Source organism: Mus musculus, chromosome 16 (genome assembly GCF_000001635.26).
Source record: "Mus musculus strain C57BL/6J chromosome 16, GRCm38.p6 C57BL/6J".
In the NCBI taxonomy this organism is placed as follows: domain Eukaryota; kingdom Metazoa; phylum Chordata; class Mammalia; order Rodentia; family Muridae; genus Mus; species Mus musculus.
Window position 1 is genome coordinate 27,560,468 of NC_000082.6, and position 18,264 is coordinate 27,578,731.

The following is an 18,264-nucleotide window of genomic DNA, read 5'->3' on the forward strand; positions in this document are numbered from 1 at the left end:
TCTTGAAGATCTTCTTAAAACTTATTCTCACCTTGAAATCCATTTTAGCACAGAGGCCATTTAAAGTCCACTTTTGATCAATAATGCAAATAAGGTGTTTCTTAAAATCTGAAACTAGAAAAATACATCATTAAAGGTTTCCTGAATTTCAGATTAAATTCAGAGATCTTTGCATCTCTTTTCATAGATACAAGCAAGTCTCATGTGGCACCACACTCATGCTTCTCCTTGGTTATTTGATCAGCTCAAGAGAGACTTGAAGGATTGGAACACTACCTACTAAGATACAGAGAGTCAGTAACGTTTAATTGGTTATTGTCTTTAACAGTTAATTTTACTTGTCAACTGGACTTTACTTTGAACTTTAAATAAATGAGGATGACAACGTAAGAGCAAAATATTTAGAACACAAATGTTTTCTAAATCATTAGAGAAGACATTGTAGACTAAGGTTACTCAGATACCTTGTTAAGAGCATAGGGTTCAGAGTCCCTTTTATCCTTATTCTTCCAATCTACCATAAACCGACGATGTGATAGTACCTAGTATTTGGTTAAATATTCCTCTGGGGTGTTTCCAGATGAAAATAGCATTTGAATTAGTAGGCTTATCCAACTCACTGAGAGACTGCATATAACAAAATACAGATGAAAATAGAACTTACTCTCCTTGCTTGACTGCTGAGCTTCCTGTCTCCTCTGACACTCAGCCTGGGACTCCCACCATCACCTTTCCTGGACAGAAATTGCTCCACCAGCTTTTCTGGGTGTTCAGCTTGCTGATGGCTAGCTCTGGAACTCAGCCTTTCTAGCCATGTAAGACAATTTATTATATAATTTCTGACCCTTCTCTTTCATTTTCACATCTATATTTTCATTTTCTCATCATATTTGAGTATGTATAAAATGATTTATTCTCTCTATTACTCTCTCCTCTCTGTGTCTCTCTGTGTCTCTTTCTGTGTCTCTCTGTCTCTTTCTTTCTGTCTCGCTCTCTCTTTCTGGGTCTCTCTCTCTCTCTCCCTCTCTCTCTTTCTCTCTCTCACTCTTTGAGATACCACACAACCAATCTTTATTAGTGATTTTTTTTTGTTCCTTTGACAAGACTCTGGAAAAAGCCATATAGAGAGAAGAGTGATAGTTTTAGGATAGAGCCCTTCCTGTTGGAGAATGCACGGTGATATCAGGGCCAGCCCCAGGCGTGTCAGAAGGCACACGAGGCAGCTAGCCACAGTGCTTCTGAAGTCTGGAAGAGAGAATAATGCCAGAGTTCTTCAGAATTTCTCCTTTTATTCAGTCTAGGAATTCAGCTCATGGGATTGTGCTACCTACATTTAGGGTGACTCTTCTCCGGTCTGATAGGTTTGTCTGAATCTATAGTCTATGTAGAAGTATGATCAGTGACTCTCTCCCTTCTGGAATATCTCCCAGAAGGCTTGCTTACTGATGAAGTTGAAAATCAAGATCAGTTATCACAACATCCTTCTATGCTACCTTGTTTTTAGGTTTCTAAGGAGTCAATCTTAGATGTCTTCCTTTTGCACATCTTCTAGCTCTTGTTTACCATACATTTTATTACTTATTTTGTACTAATATCAGTTTAATCTGAGGCACCATTGACCTTGATATTAGATAAATTTGGTTGGAATGACTATCCATTCTCAGATCAGTATTTGTCAGGTAATACCTCTTGAGTTCTCATAGATAAAATAGAGATAGTCATATAAACTAGATTTTTCAGAGCATAATATGAAATACTGTACATTCAAAGTTTAAAACAGATTGAACAAAGATAAACTATGCTGTTAAATGTAACTAGCATGTACTTTCTTTGTTGCCGTCATCAAATTTCAGGGTCCTACGAGTTTACTTTTTTTTTTAATATTACTAATTTTCTGCACTCTAAGCCAAGTACAGAAATAATTCCAAATGGAATGTCTGTAGAGAGACCATTTCTGAATCACAAGCACACATTACACAGACAGAGCATCTGTTAATTATTCTGCAGCAGGGCCAGCCCCTGTGTCATTGAGGATTGATGGGGTGATTTTTCAGACTCTTCTCTTGGCTTGTTGTTGCCTTTGCTTCCTGTGTTTTGCTTGGGTACATCTGATAGATGAGGTTCTGCAGCTCCCAGGAAGGAGCACCGACTGTCTCCCACACAACATGGCAAATTGGAGGCAGGAAAGTGTGACTGAAGTTATCAAAACTTAGAAAACCTCATAGGTTTTGAAATTTATAAAATAATGCACATTATTAAAAATCTCCCAAACGTTAGCTATCATTGAACTAAATTATTGAGTGCACTTCATGACTGATACAAACTCAGTAGCATAAGGTATGAGTCAGTGGTTGGGAGTAGTTTCAATGCTTTCTGTTTTTCAGAGGTCAATTTATTTGCCCTTTGTAAGTACTTCTTTCCTGCCTTCTCCATCTTTTCCTTTTAGAGCTGTTGGATAATAATGTTGATAATTCCATACACTCCTTTCTTATTAGCCTATTTGGGATTCTCAGTACAGCACAAACTTAAGCTGACCTTAAACTTTTTAAAGTGCATAAATCTCCATGTTTTCCACCTTTCACTACAAACTCTTACACCAGTTAATCTTATTTCTGTTCCTCACCAGAAGAGCACATTTTCTCCTTTGTCTCCAAAAGCTTCTTGCTTACTATACTAGTTTAAAAATTAAGGGATATACGATAACATTGGCAGGCAAATCAGACAGGTAGTTATTCCAGCAGAGATCAAGATTCAGACCTGGTTATGGTCCTCTCTTTAATTGAGGAGGTGGACCTTTCTAAAAAGTGCAGAATAGTGATTCAGAATTTCAGCAGACTTCAGAGACATACAAAATAGAGAGTGTTAGAAGGTTTGTTAACTTTTGTGCAATGTAGATGCTACTTATTTAGCCAAACTTCTGTTCTCTGACATTCTAATTTCAAGGACATCCGAGGCCACTAACATTTCAGGTATTTGGAAACTCAAAATAGTTCATGGACTGACCAAGAATATGATATTTATTGCTGTTTGAGGGGCATTTTACTGTCAGTTAACATTTTAAATGCTCTGAGAATGTGAATTTTGAAAAGTCATCTCTGAAAAACATTGCAGTAGAGGAGAGTGTAGCTAGCTATTGGAAACTTGCATCTGGAGACCTAGGTATCTAACCTGCATCTTGTCAGATGATGCTGGCCAACAGCAAGTATGTGATGGCCACACTGACGAGTTTAATCATCTGCACATTTTGTCCATTGATTGTGTCCCTAGCACAGGCTGTCTTCAAGGAGGCCAGTCTAAAGGTTCCAAGTTCTGGCTAAAGATAAAGAAAATACTATTGTGAGGGGGCTTTTAGCAGTTAGCCCCTCCTAATGAACTATAATAATTAAATATCTGATGATTTCTCTTTTGTAAAAGTAAATACAAATGCCATTTTCACCTCCTAATCAGTGATTTCTTAATTTGAGTATGGTATATTATCTTATCTCACATCGTTCTACCAATATTTCCAGAAGGAAGAAACTGGAGCCAGAAACATGGGAATTCTGGCAGGGTGTAGCATAATGGAGTACATCTTTCTAGTGTGTCTTATTTATCATGTAATAATAAGTAGCTGTTATTTGAGATTACTTTTGGTTGTTTGCTACTGGTAACACCATGGGTTGGGAGATGTGTTCTTTGATGACTTGTGGTGTCATTTGAGATAATTTCTGTGCTTTGCTTTTAAAGGAAAAGCTGTAATAATTTAATTTGAGGGGGTCTATTGGCCACAAGCCATAGTTGGTTATTTAGATTATCTTTTCTACTTCAGATAAAAAAAAGTCTTTTCATAGAATCTTTCTTTGTGATAAAATGTCAATTAATACTTCTAAATAAAATAATTTGTTGAAAGCAAAAATGTCAAATATATAACACAAATTAAATTTTCTGTTAAAGAGTATTTACTCATGACAATAATTGATCATATTTATATACAAAATATAAGGCTAAAATGTGAAGATGACAGAAAAAGACAAACACATTTTGATGAGTCTATGGGAGTTTGTAATCCAGAAAAAGAGGTAGAGATATACAGAACAATGAAACAGGAAGAACAAGTTTCTGGGTAGAGTATTGGCATCTTTGGGGACAATTAGTTACCAGAATGGGTCATTATTGGTCAACTCTATGGCTGTTTAGTTAAGATCACAACCATATACATACAAGAAATATTTCTGTATGGATGAAATTAATGGTTTCCAATAAAAGAGAGATTATGAAAAACATTTGAGTCATTTCATATGTATGGATAAACCATGTATTAGAAACCAGGAAGGACATCTCCATCAGCAATAACCTATATTGCTTTGAATGCTATGGTATCTGACTATGAACTCTAACTTCTACTACCCAATAACAAGCACAGGGGTGGAGCTATCAGGATAACAGGTCTTGCTTCTGAATCCTTGATATGAAGTTCTCTATTAAGTTTACTACAACATGGCCTTTTAAATACTGGAAAGAACAAAAAGGCAGGACTCATGAAGTCCTAATATATATTGCATAATTTATGCTGTGCTAATTTGCTAGTGAATGTTTAGTTAATAAATGTTTTATGTAGGCAAATTTGAGATTTGCTTTCCTTATAATTGGTATCACAATGATAAGAGTGAATTTATTGAATGCAAATTTCTTCTGTGAGAGTTGTTAATTCTCCAAAGACCCAAACTTTGGCATGGCTGATAAGTTTAGGATACCTCACAGAAAACACCTTCTACAGTATGACAGACAGAATAATTAAGCAAAGAATAGATAACACATTGAGGTACCAGTGAATATCTTAGCTCATAATTATATTCTCACTTTGGTGTTAAGCTGAGTTCCAGTTAATGGCTTTTTACATTTTTTGAGCTGAGTTTCAAAAACTAAGAGTTATTTCTTGGCAGAAACAACTATTTAATATACAGCATCAACGCTGGATATTTCCACGTGACATATAATGCAGTTACTGTTTTGCTGGAGAGGATATTGAGTCTTGAGGGAGTAGTTATGTGAATGTGACATTGGGCTAATTGATTTGTGTCATTAATTTGCATTATCTATATTGTATTTTATTCATTCAACTTCTAAGCAGGTTTCACAATTTGAGTTGCAAAGTTTATTAACTTTATTGTCTATAATTTAGTTATCTAAAATCAGTTATTATGATGACTTTCATGGAAATTCAAAAGGGAAGGAAAGAATCAACGATGTATCTGTCTAGTCTCATTATGTAGGCCAGTAAGAGTGTCTGCAAGCAATGCGGGAAAAAGCTGTTGTTCCCACTGTCTTCATAGTGGGTTGAGGAGGTCATTCATGCTCAGATTGGACATGTAATGAACTGGGACGATGTTCAGTAAGGAGGGATAGAATGAAGTGGGGATAAGGAGGCAAGGTTCATGCTGTTGAATGGCCTAGGTTTAAAGGGGGCATTGAAGATAAACATTGAAAACGTGATAAACATTACAACCATATTGTATGGCAGAGCTATGACGAAATGCTGTAAAATGCTGGCATAAGTAATGACAAAACTAATTACTTATGCATATTTGCAGGTGGGACTCAGGCATTGATATTTTTTAAAATACTCAGGTAGTTGCATTGTAAAGCTAATTGTTGGAAAAAATGTTCTTCTAGTCTGATGAGAAAATGTCACATGACATCATGAGAGATTTTTATGAATGTTTCAGTGATTTCAAATAAAATCTTATACCTATAGACTATAGGTGAGATTTTTGTACTAATGTTATTGTAACTAATGATATGAAACAATAATATTTTACTGTTTGACTAAAAAGAAATGAAACAAACCACTGAGGAGTTTTTTGTACCAAGAATTCCATATTTTTGTACCCGTGATCTATAATCATTAATAACAAAGACTGGAAAAATTAATATTTTTCATTCTTTTCTTTTTTTAAAAAAATATTTAATGCATGGCTTTTACATATGTGTTGATATACATGCCTTTATGTGTGTGAATACTATATGTGCCAGCAGAAGTCAGAAGATTCCCTGGAGCTGGAGTTATACTTGTGTATTTGCTATCTGATGCATATAATCAAACTTGGATCCCCTGGAAGAGCCCCCAATACTCTACCTTTTTCCTCTGTGATCACAGTTTCCTCTCTCTCAGACCCCCCCAGATACCCCCATCTCCCTTCCCACCGTAATCTACAGCTTTTATTTTTCTATCATTGGAGACAAACAGGCTTCTAAAAATTGATAATAAAAGGAGATAAAACAACAACAAAATGAAATAGGACAAAGCAAAGAATTATAACCAGTGAGATATCTCTCCAGTCTCTATTTGATTTCAGCAGACAAACAAACAAACAAACAAACAAACAAACAAAAACCATCCCAAGATATCTGGAGTCTACAGATATATATAGGTGTCAGAAAAACATGACGTAAATATACCTGAAAAATTCTACCTGCTCCTTAACCCCCTGTTTCACTGTAAAGCTGGCAGGGAGCAGAAGAGTGGCTTTTTCCTTTGACAGAGAACTCAAATTTCAGGAACTTCCAAGAAAGCATTGTCCAGGCCACCACATTTTCAAATTCATTACCATCGATAAAATTGTGTGAAAAATTTAAACATATTTATGAAAGTACTTTTAGAGTACTTAATCGGATATATTTTCAAAAATACCCAGTCAACTTTGACCTAGTTTCCAATGAATTCTAAAATACTAATTAGTACCATCTGTTACAATCTGTCCTAAGGCTTGCTTTCTTTCTCACAACATTATAGAATCTTCTACTTTCCTACTTCTCCTCATCCTGTTTTCATAATTTGTTTTTTGAAGAAAGGCGATATAAAGTGCTCTTCATCCAACAACATTATTGCACACCCTTTTCTGTATAATTAGACTAAGAGACATTCTCTTATTTCTTAGAGAGAACAGGGTCAATGCCAGGGGTCTTTTATTAATTAGCTCAGAACAGAATATTTTTCCAAGATATAAAGCATAGTGCTATTGCTGGGGATTTCTTTTTATGGTGGTGTTCTCCCATAAAAGACCGTCTCCATACAGCCTGGGGTTGATACTATGGCGATATTTAGATTAGCCCCTGAAGCCAGTGTCCTTATGTGGTTCTGGACGACTTGCTAAATATATATATATGTGTGTGTGTGTGTGTGTGTGTGTGTGTGTATATATATATATATATATATATGTGTGTGTCATAAAGAGCAAATGATGCCTGTGATGAGCCCCACGAAAATATTTAGCCATATAAGGTTTCTGAGTTGCTCCAGATAGTATTATTCTAAGAACTATCCTAAGAACATTACAATCCACATTATGCAAAAACCACATTTTGTGAAATGTGGAACTAAATCTATCAGAGTTGATTGGTTCTTCGAAGGAAAATGGCAAATGGCTTGAACTGGAAAAAGAAAAATTGCTTACTATACACATATTTCTGAGAGGGTGATCTGAGTTTTATTTTTTTCTAGACTATCTTATGATCTAACTGAAATAGGAAACAAGTCTAGAAAACAAATGGAAAGAATGTAAAATGAGCAACAAGAGAGTACAGACAGGATACTATGAATACTGTATGCAAGGAAATATGAATGCCACCCAGGCATGTACTGGAACCAGAAGCTACCTCATAAAAATATTAGCTTATACTTTTGTAGAACTGAGGGTAGAACCAAAGGTCTCACTTATGCTCTGTGAGCTCTTTACTGCTGACATACATCCCTAACCCACCCACCTTAACTACATTTTAAGTGCTTTAGTTGAACATGAGATAGTATAACAGATATGGATGACAGATAAATGACTAGGGGGCCAAAATGTTATGTTGAGCTGTCAAGAACTAGACATTTTACGTTCAGGTAGAGTGCACTGTGACAATAGAAAGATAATGGTAGGTAAGAAAGTGGTTAACTCTACTTAGATTATCAAGGGTAGTGACTGTCAGGGTGGCAAATAAAAGACAGCCATTTAATGACAATTAGGCATAGGTAATAATTTTTGGAATATGTGATAATCAGAGTTACATGGTTGCAATTTCCTCCAGTGACCTTAGGCAGTAGAATATATCTACATGGGGCTTGCATAAAGAATCAACTACGGAAGAAATAAAAGAGTTGGGTAAGTGACTACGGCCCTCAGGTCCTTGGAAAAGCATCCCAGAAGAGTGTTTCTCATATTTACTCAGGAATCTGGTAAAGTGCACATTAAGACTCAGTAACTCTGGCACATTGTCTGGTGAGTTTCAGTTTCAGCAAGCGTCCAGGTCCTAGCTGCTGTGTATATTTGCCTGTTTTGTTAATCTGTAAGCTACATGTAGAGTCAAAATCATTCCAGCTATGTGATTTCCAAACTCCGGAACAGTTGAAATCACCATAGGTAACAAAATTATCACTGCCTGGATTTTGTTTAGAGACTCTGATAGAGATGGGTATGAATGTCAGGGTCTTAAAAATTTTCCAGGAATTCTGATCTGTTAAAAAAGGTGTGACCTAGAGTAGGTCTTAAGTTAGTGTATCTCAATCCTGGATCCACAGAATACTGTCTTGGAGATGTCCTAAAAGTCCCAGCACTCAGGAGCTTGCCAGGCCATTATGGGTATCTCCATTGTAGAAGCCCAGACATTGGGGATTTCCAATAGCTCCGAAGATGATTCTGATAGACAAGATGGCTTGGGACCACCTCTGGGGGATATGGGGAAAGCATTCAGCAATTTCTCTTCTGGCCTTTGCTGGATGCAATTTTTAAAAAAGCTGTTTAAGAGTCAAGTACTCCTTCATTCCTTTTAGAGAAAGGACTGAAGGAGCTGAAGAGGTTTGTAACCCCATAGGAAGAAAAATAATATCAACCAACCAGACCTTCCAGAGCTCCCAGAGATTAAACCACCAACCAAGGAATACACATTGAGGGACCCATGACTCCAGCCACATATGCAGCAGAGAATGGCCTTGTCAGGCATCAATGGGAGTCTCTTCCATTGTAGGGGAATTTGAGGGTGGGGAGGCAGGAGTGGATGGGTGTGTGTGGGGGGAATACCCTCATAGAAGCAGGGGGAGTGGGAAGGGATATGGGGTTTTGCCGGGGGCGGGAAAGGGGATAACATTCGAAATGTAAATAAAATATTCAATAAAAGAAAAAAGAAAAAAAAAGAGTCACGTACTCACTTCTATTTATTCTTTTATCAAATCTATGGATATTTAATGCCTGTATCATTGGCCAGGTTCCAAACCCTTTCACACTGATGTATGTAGAAGACATTGTCTAGTGTCTCATGGTTGGAAGTGAAACAGAATGAACTTTATTTGTATGGAAGAAAGGAGTTAGTGATAAACACAGCAGTGAAGGCCTGATCCCACGGTTTTGTTGACAGTGCCTCCCAGGCCCCTCACAGGTGTGCAGATATCCTCCCCAGAAACCTAGAAAACTACCATAAACCATTACAAAACAGGAAGAAGAAAATGGTTCTTGGATGAGGAAGATCCAATCTGTCAGTGGAAATAGTGGAGCAATGGGATAGAACCTCAAAGAGGTATGGCCTGGTTCTAGTGTACTCACTGATATGTGCTTCTTTTAGTTACCCTGTCTGCCAAACACAGGGAACTATATCTATCTATTGAAGTATATAAAGATGCACTGCACATGGACGTTTTGATGTAAACTATACATTGTTAATAAGTAACATTACATGCAGAGCCCCTGGAGTAGTGAAAAGTATCCTTGATGTTGTACAACCCCTTCTATTTCGGTCTTTAGTCACTGCTTTTAAAAACTCAGGTGCTCCACATTGGAGCTTATACCCCCAACACTGCAGGGTGTGATAGACAGTCCTTTGCCTGTATTGATAGCTTAGGTGGAAATTGGAGACAGGACATTTTGGAAAAGTTCCCTGTTCTCATATAACCTTCACTTATTTTTATACAGCTCAAGATGATTTTACATTTGGGCTGTAAGATATGACTGCAGTAATAAAAAGGAGATGTCAGTCAGTATGAGGAAATCTATTAGGGTGTGCAAATATGTTATTTGTGTTGGGGACAAATTTTAAGTCCTAAGTTGTTTATGAACTTGGATACACACTGAGTATGAAATTTTGGGTGCAGACTTAGAACACATTAGAGTGTTTAACATCAGAGTATCATCCTAGATTTTAAGAGGTACTAAGGAATGAAAGCAATTGAATTATTCATATTATATGATTGTATTCTGTCTTGTCATTTCATCTAAGTGAATTATATATCAGTAAGCCTTGATGTTAAACTTACAGATAAAAATGGTGAATGTGAGAAACAAACAATCTACAGCTCATGGGGAATTGACTTCTTAACTTTTTGCTCTTAACATACCATTTCCTTGGTATCACTGACAGGGATGAGACCCAGTTTAAACTCAAATGACACAGATCACTGATACTTGCAAATATGGGGATATAAGCATGCTCCTGAATGTTAGAGTTATGATCCATAATCACTCCTTAGCTGGGATTCACTCATACAACTTATATGGCATCTGAGATTGCTCACAATACTTGTTACATAACACACTTTGTTATTATTATTATTATTATTATTATTATTATTATTAATTATTATGCCAAGCACCTGCAGAGTGTTTATCATGTATCAGGCAGGGCTCTGAGTCTTGGTTGTTGGCTTGACACTGAAAAACTCCTTTTGAGGAAGGTGTTATCCTTGCCACTTTTCTCGTGTAGAAATTAGAGTGGGGGAATGTTTAAGCACCAGCATGTAATCTCCCTGCTAACTGGTGACCAAGCAAAGACTAAATACCCTATGGCTGGCTGTTTGAATCCATGAGATACTGATTTGATGAGCTATTCTTATTCCCTATTCAATGTTAATTTGAAGTGTATTTTTCTATTAGAATATTGAATATTATGATGATAATTTTGCTGTTAATTAGATAAAGATGAATAGGACATGCTATTAGTTAGATATCACTGCCCATCACTCTTCTTATGCCACCATTACTTTAACAAGAAAAGGAGAGAAATAGACTACACCACTGGTTAAATTGTGCCATTAGAACTTCTGTGAATTAAAAGGATTATGGATGCTTACAGGATGAGTCATCCGGTTTGGTAAAGATTCCATGTTTAATAGTCCCTTGAGCGTATATGAAATCTAGCTTGTTTGTTATGTGCCTGAACAATAACAAAAATCAGATTCCATATAACTAACAAGTCTTTTGTGTTTCTGTGTCTGATAGTGATGTCAATTTTTTGTTCTTTGTTTTTTGTCTGTGTTCCTTGGTTGGTGAACAATGTATCCTTAGAATCTACTCTTAACTAGGATACAGCGTCACTTCTCTGTTTCTGATTCTTATTATTTTTATTGTATAAAACATGTGAAATAGTTCCCCAAAACACGGCTTACATGATCTATACCTAGATGAAGGTTCCAAAGTGATGGAATACACTAATGTGTGAATATACATAACATCACTGTAGAAGGAAGACTGTGATGGGGAATATTGATCTAGGTGATAAGGAATACAGCAATCTTCATAGTAAAGAACTCAGAGCTGAAGCATAAGGAGAAGAATACAAACTTGTGAAGTTCTAAAAAGTTTAGTGATAGACCTGTACAATTGGTTATAATATCTTCTTGATTTAGCACCTGTTTTATAATTGGGACTTAACTATTTTGGATGAAGATATGAATGCAAAATCAAGTTGTGAGCAAAAGTCTTTCTTTCACTATACTATACTCTGGTTGCCTGTAATGTTCTCTTTTTAACCAGATCTCATCTTTAACTTCTGATGATGATCTGCTGAGCTCAGTTTCAGGCAAGAATGATATAAGCCAGCTTCCTGGAGTTGCCAACTCCTCTTGATGTCCATTTACCTTGTCATCTTTGTATGAATTTATCAAGGTCACCATTTAGCCACAAACAAATAGTCCCACTTTTGATATCTAATCAATTTGTGCTTAATAATTTGTCATCTTCAGATTTCCTCATTCTTCATTAGTCATACATTTTTAGCTGTCAGAAAGGCAGAGCAGAGTATATTTATATTCCTAGAAATTGGGAGGCTGAGTCCTCGCAGTCTGTAGGCAGCCTGAGCCATATAGGCAGACATTATTGGTCAGGATTCTCTGCAAAAACAAAACACACACACACACACACACACACACACACACACACACACACGCACACACACACACACAAAGGGAATTCATTAGAATGTCTTGCAGGCTATGCTCCAGCTAGCCCAACATTGTCTGTCTGACAATGGTAGATACAAAAATCGGTATAGTAGTTGTTTATTCCACAGGGCTGGATGTCTTGGCTGGTCTTCAGCATATACCAAAATCCTGAAGACGTATGGCTTATTGCCAGCAACAGACTTTCCAGTGACAATGAAAGCCAGGAGAGAGAGAGAGAGAGAGAGAGAGAGAGAGAGAGAGAGAGAGAGAGAGAGAGCTTCTTCCATGTCCTTTACGTGGGCTGCCACAAAAAGATGTGGCCTATCTTTAAGGTATTTTCTCCCACCTCAAGAGATTTGTGTTAAATGGATTTTTCCACTTCAATATATTCAGATTAAAACTGGGTCTATCTACATCAAATGGTTTAGTTATGAAAAAATACATTCCTCACAGATATATGCAGATGTTTGGGTTTAATTAATTCTAGATGCATTCAAGTTGACAACCAAGAGTAGTTATCACACAGACTCTGTATTAAAAACAAGTAAATATCTAGCTGTCTATGTTGAGTTTATTTATTTATTTATTTATTTTTATTAGGTATTTTCCTCATTTACATTTTCAATGCTATCCCAGAGGTCCCCCATACCCACCCCCCCAACCCCCTACCCACCCACCCCCCCTTTTTGACCCTGGCGTTCCCCTGTACTGGGGCATATAAAGTTTGCAAGTCCAATGGGCCTCTTTCCAGTGATGGCCGACTAGGCCATCTTTTGATACATATGCAGCTAAAGACAAGAGCTACAGGGTACTGGTTAGTTCATATTGTTGTTCCACCTATAGGGTTGCAGTTCCCTATAGCTCCTTGGGTAATTTCTCTAGCTCCTCCATTAGGGGCCGTGTTACCCATCCAATAGCTGACTGTGATCATCCACTTCTGTGTTTGCTAGGCCCCGGCATAGTCTCACAAGAGAGAGCTATAACTGGGTCCTTTCAGCGAAATCTTGCTAGTGTATGCAATGGTGTCAGCATTTGGAAGCTGATTATGGGATGGATCCCTGCATATGGCAGTCACTAGATGGTCCATCCTTTCGTCACAGCTCCAAATTTTGTCTCTGTAACTCCTTCTATGGGTGTTTTGTTCCCATTTCTAAGAAAGGGTAAAGTGTCCACACTTTGGTCTTCGTTCTTCTTGAATTTCATGCGTTTGGCAAGTTGTATCTTATATCTTGGGTATCCTACGTTTCTGGGCTATTATCCACTTATCAGTGAGTACATATTGTGTGAGTTCCTTTGTGATTGGGTTACTTCACTTAGGATGATACCCTCCAGGTCCATCCATTTGCCTAGGAATTTCATAAATTCATTTTTTTTAATAACTGAGTAGTATTCCATTGTGTAAATGTACCACATTTTCTGTATCCATTCCTCTGTTGAGGGGCATCTGGGTTCTTTCCAGCTTCTGGCTATTATAAACAAGGCTGCTATGAACATAGTGGAGCATGTGTGCTTCTTACCGGTTGGGACATCTTCTGGATATATGCCCAGGAGAGGTATTGCTGGATCCTCCGGTAGTACTATGTCCAATTTTCTGAGGAACCGCCAGACTGATTTCCAGAGTGGTTGTACAAGCTTGCAATCCCACCAACAATGGAGGAGTGTTCCCCTTTCTCCACATCCTCCCCAACATCTGCTGTCACCTGAGTTTTTGATCTTAGCCATTCTGACTGGAGTGAAGTGGAATCTCAGTGTTGTTTTGATTTGCATTTCCCTGATGATTAAGGATGTTGAACATTTTTTCAGTTGTTTCTCTGAGTTGAGGTGGTCTTTCTGCTGTAATGAAACAGGCTTTTCCCCCATTTCAGTTGTCTTTAATACAATCTTCCTTATTAATTTATAAATTTTCTGATTTTTCTGCAAAACAAGAGTAAAAATTTGAGCAGGACAATATGTAGAAACTCTCAGTTTACTTTCTTCCTGCTTTCAGATAATTTTTTCTGTAATTGAAAAATTAATCTCCATATCATTAGTTGTTCTATGCATTAAATGAAAATGCTATAGAAAGGGCGTAGGAGAAAATATTTTTTAAAAACTCTTCCCCATATAACAATTGCTTAGTAAGCAGTAGACATCCTTCTCACTGATTATTTTCGCAGGCTCCTTGTATTTGGTATCTGTGTGCTTCCTCAAATTGCGTAACAAATTTATTAAGAGTATTTTTTTTTTTACTTTGAGAGCAAATTCATGCCTTGTAGTGTGTTCTTCAACCCTTCACCCTTCAAATATTACAAAGTCATCTTGTCCTTACCTTTGAACAGTGTCTGCTTTTATGCTTCAAAGCTAATAATCCACCAACATTCATCATATTCCATCTTCTCTGTGCTCTACTTATATTTTTGCTTTGTTACAGCATCACTGGACCTTTCACCTCTCCTGTTGCAGTGTCTATCTCAAGTTGGCTCCTCTTCCTGAAGACATTTTTAATGACGCTTTGTTCAACCTCTCAAAGTACACACCTGGCACTTATGTGTAAATGTTCACATTTTTCTGCCATTGTAGCAGTTATGCAATTAGACAACATCAGCTATATTTACTTAAATTGCCATGCTTTGTCATTTTTCTCTAGTCTCATTTATAGCAGCTTTAGTTTATGCTGATATTTAGGGGTGGAGGTAGGCAAAGGCCTCCTTACTGTTCTCCAAGCTCTGCTTTGTTCAGATTTATTTTATCTTCAGTGGTATCACTTAACATAGTTTTTCTTTAGCAAAGCGTTTTCCAGAGAATTCTTCTCTTTCCAAACTCCTTGCTTAGCCTAGGCTCCAAACCTCCAAGCATCGAATGTACTTTGAATGTTCTAATATTTATTTTTGACTCATTTTTTATTATAAAGCGTGGCTATCTTTTATACCTTAGTTTAGTCTGCACCTGTTTAAAGAAGCAATCCTTGACAGCATCTTCCATATTTCGCTCTTTTGCTTTCTTAATGTATTATTTCAGTATCTTACCTCACAGTATGTCTATGTGTACTCATACACATGCATACACACAAATGAGCATTTGCCCCCCCCACACACACACACAACTTGTATATGCACATTCACACACACACACCCAAAGGTTCAGTAAAGCACACAGATACACAGGCGCGCGCGCGCGCGCGCGCGCGCGCGCACACACACACACACACACACACACACAATTCTATGTAGTGCCTTTATTTTTCCAGAAACAAAAATTACATAGTAAGACTAACTTTAGCCATTAATTGTATATTACCTAATCAATGAACAAATACAAGCAATAATCATTTCAGAATGGTTTTGAGAGAAAGGAGTCATGAGCTTAAATGGGACAATAGCTATTATTCATTCATTGTTTAGTATGTCCCTGGTTAGGATACACATTGATATCAACTTTTGTTTTCTTTTATGGATTCCATTATCTGGTGAGCCAAATCTGTGTACATAGCATACATAAAAACTTCAGAGACAGATTATCTATATAAACCTAGAGCTTCATAAAGACAATAGTAAGCTAGGAAATGAAATTTACAACATCCAAAGTCATAGAACATTTCCAAAGTAGTTCTACTGGGATTAAATAACCAGTATTATTATAATCCTCACCCTCTAATAGGTAATTCATTCTTAATTGCATAATCAAAACCATGAAACTTTCAAGCACAGGTTAATACTGAAATATTGTGTGATTGCAGTGAAGATTAGATACACACACAGTCTTGGAGAAAAAAAATATTAGACTTTCGCACCCAGTGAGTATAGGGATGTCAAGGAACATACTTCTGTGATGCCCAAAGCTAGCAAGTGTTCTCTGTTTCTTGCTACGATTGTCTTCTGGAATTTGCTGATGCTGGAGTTCACATCATTGAATAATGAATATCATATAAATTCACACTGACTTCCCTCTTACTGTGTTTTTGGAAAAAGGTTATTCAGGAGGATAATTGTGTGATATTGCATACTGTGGACTGTATTTTATGTTTAAGTGTCTCACGTAAAGGGCAGCTGATTCACAAGATGTTCTTTTTATGTCATATAAAAGAAAAGTATTGTAGGTGCTTATCCATGAACACTTCTGTAACTTTATTAATTTCAGTAATTAAGTGACTGCGATACACAGTTAGCAAATATATCCTGCCAACTTCACACTGAAGGGTTAGGTAGGGTCATCTTGTATTGGAATGCTTTACTCAATGAGGCTTTAGTTATAATGGAAATAATGACAACTATCACAGGCTATACATTATCCTCTTGGTTCAGGAACAAATGATTTGTGTAATACAAGAATTTTATGTAAAGTTACGAATTATTTTAAAAAATCTTTTGCAATTTAATGAGACATTGTCTTGAGTATCATTCAATTCTTGTTTGAGCAGTTTTCTAGGCAACAATCACCACTATTTCTTTTGTTTATCTTGTGATGTTTTTAATGAACAAATGATTTTTTATTAAGTAAGTAGTAATTCCCTTACTTTGCATCATAATCACAGTTTTCCCTTTCTCCCCTTCTCCCAGTTCCTCTCCTTCTTCTCTCTTCCCCCATGCTCCCTTTCCTTTCTCCTCAGAGAAGGGGAGGCCTCCTATGGATATCAACCCACCTTGGCATAAGTTTCAATAGGAATAGCTGCATTTTCTTCTACTGAGGCTAGATAAGGCAGCCCAGTTGGGGGGTTGGGATCAAAACGGAGGGAATAGAGTCAGAGACACTCCTGTTCCTGCTGTTTCAGGTCCCATGTAAAGACTATGCTTCACATCTGTTGAAAATGTGTAGAGTATCTACATCCATCCAATGCATGCTCTTTGGTTAATGCTTCAGACTCTGTGAGCCCCTGTGGGCCCAGGTTAGTTGATTCAGTCGGTTTTCTTGTGGTGTCCTTGACTCGTCTGGCTCCTTTATTCCTTTCTTCCCTTCTGCCACAAGATTCCTTGATTTTTGCTTAGTGGTTGGCTGTGGGTCTCAGCATCTGTTTCCATCAGTTGCTGGATGAAGCCTCTGAGATGATGGTTATACTAGGCTCTTGTCGGCAAGTCTAGCAGAGTACCACAAAGCATGTGAAGAGTGGGCTCTCACTCCGGGCATGAGTCTAAAAAGAAATTTAACATAAATTCATCTTAATATTGAAATAACATCATCTAACGTTACTTGGTATAAAATTGAATATCATCACATATTTCATTCAACTTCCCCCATGAAACTACTCATGTACATAAACAATAAATAAGCTTTACATTGCTTCAAAATTTGAACAAATGAAGTATCTTGGGCTGTGTACCTTTCAGTATGTCCTTTTGGATCATAGAAGGACACTTAATTGTACTTCAGTGATCCCAATATAATACATGTTTTATGGATACACATGCACACACACACACACACACACACACACACACACACACACTCTAATAAAAGCCCTAATCTGATGTTGCAATACTGACGGTAGAATTTTATTTCTACATCTGTATATAAATATATATGCAATATATCTGTATTTCTATAGTTCATTCTACAAATATCCTGTACTTTTAAAAAAATTAGTATTTCTCATGTGTTCTAATTGTTAATTTCCCTTAGCATAATGTCCTCCAGTTTGCTCCATGAGTCAGTTGCCGAGATAGAGAGAGAGAGAGAGAGAGAGAGAGAGAGATCTTCCTTGACTTGCATATTGCATTCTACACATGTACCCCCATCTTCTATTATTATCTTCTATATTCTATACCTACAGTTTGGAAGATCAGTAAAAGTTTCTTCAGTGTTTAAGCTCTTCCTTAACTGCATGTGTGTCTGCACGTAACATTTCAATTTTACAAATGATTAAGGAGTGTCTTTTTTTCAGTGAGGGTCTTAAACATTGAAGCAAAGAAATAAAATGCATGTTAATGAAGAAAAGGGGAGACTAAAGAAAGGTTGCTGAACCTACCTATTCTTAGAATAAGCAAGCTCTTCTCTTACAATATAAAAGATCAAGTAGCATATCTTACAATGCAGAAGGAAATCTACTTCATTTTAAATTTGTCCTTGTAACTTCCAGTGTTATTTCAAGGACAAAATGACTGAGGTGAATGGACTTGCATATG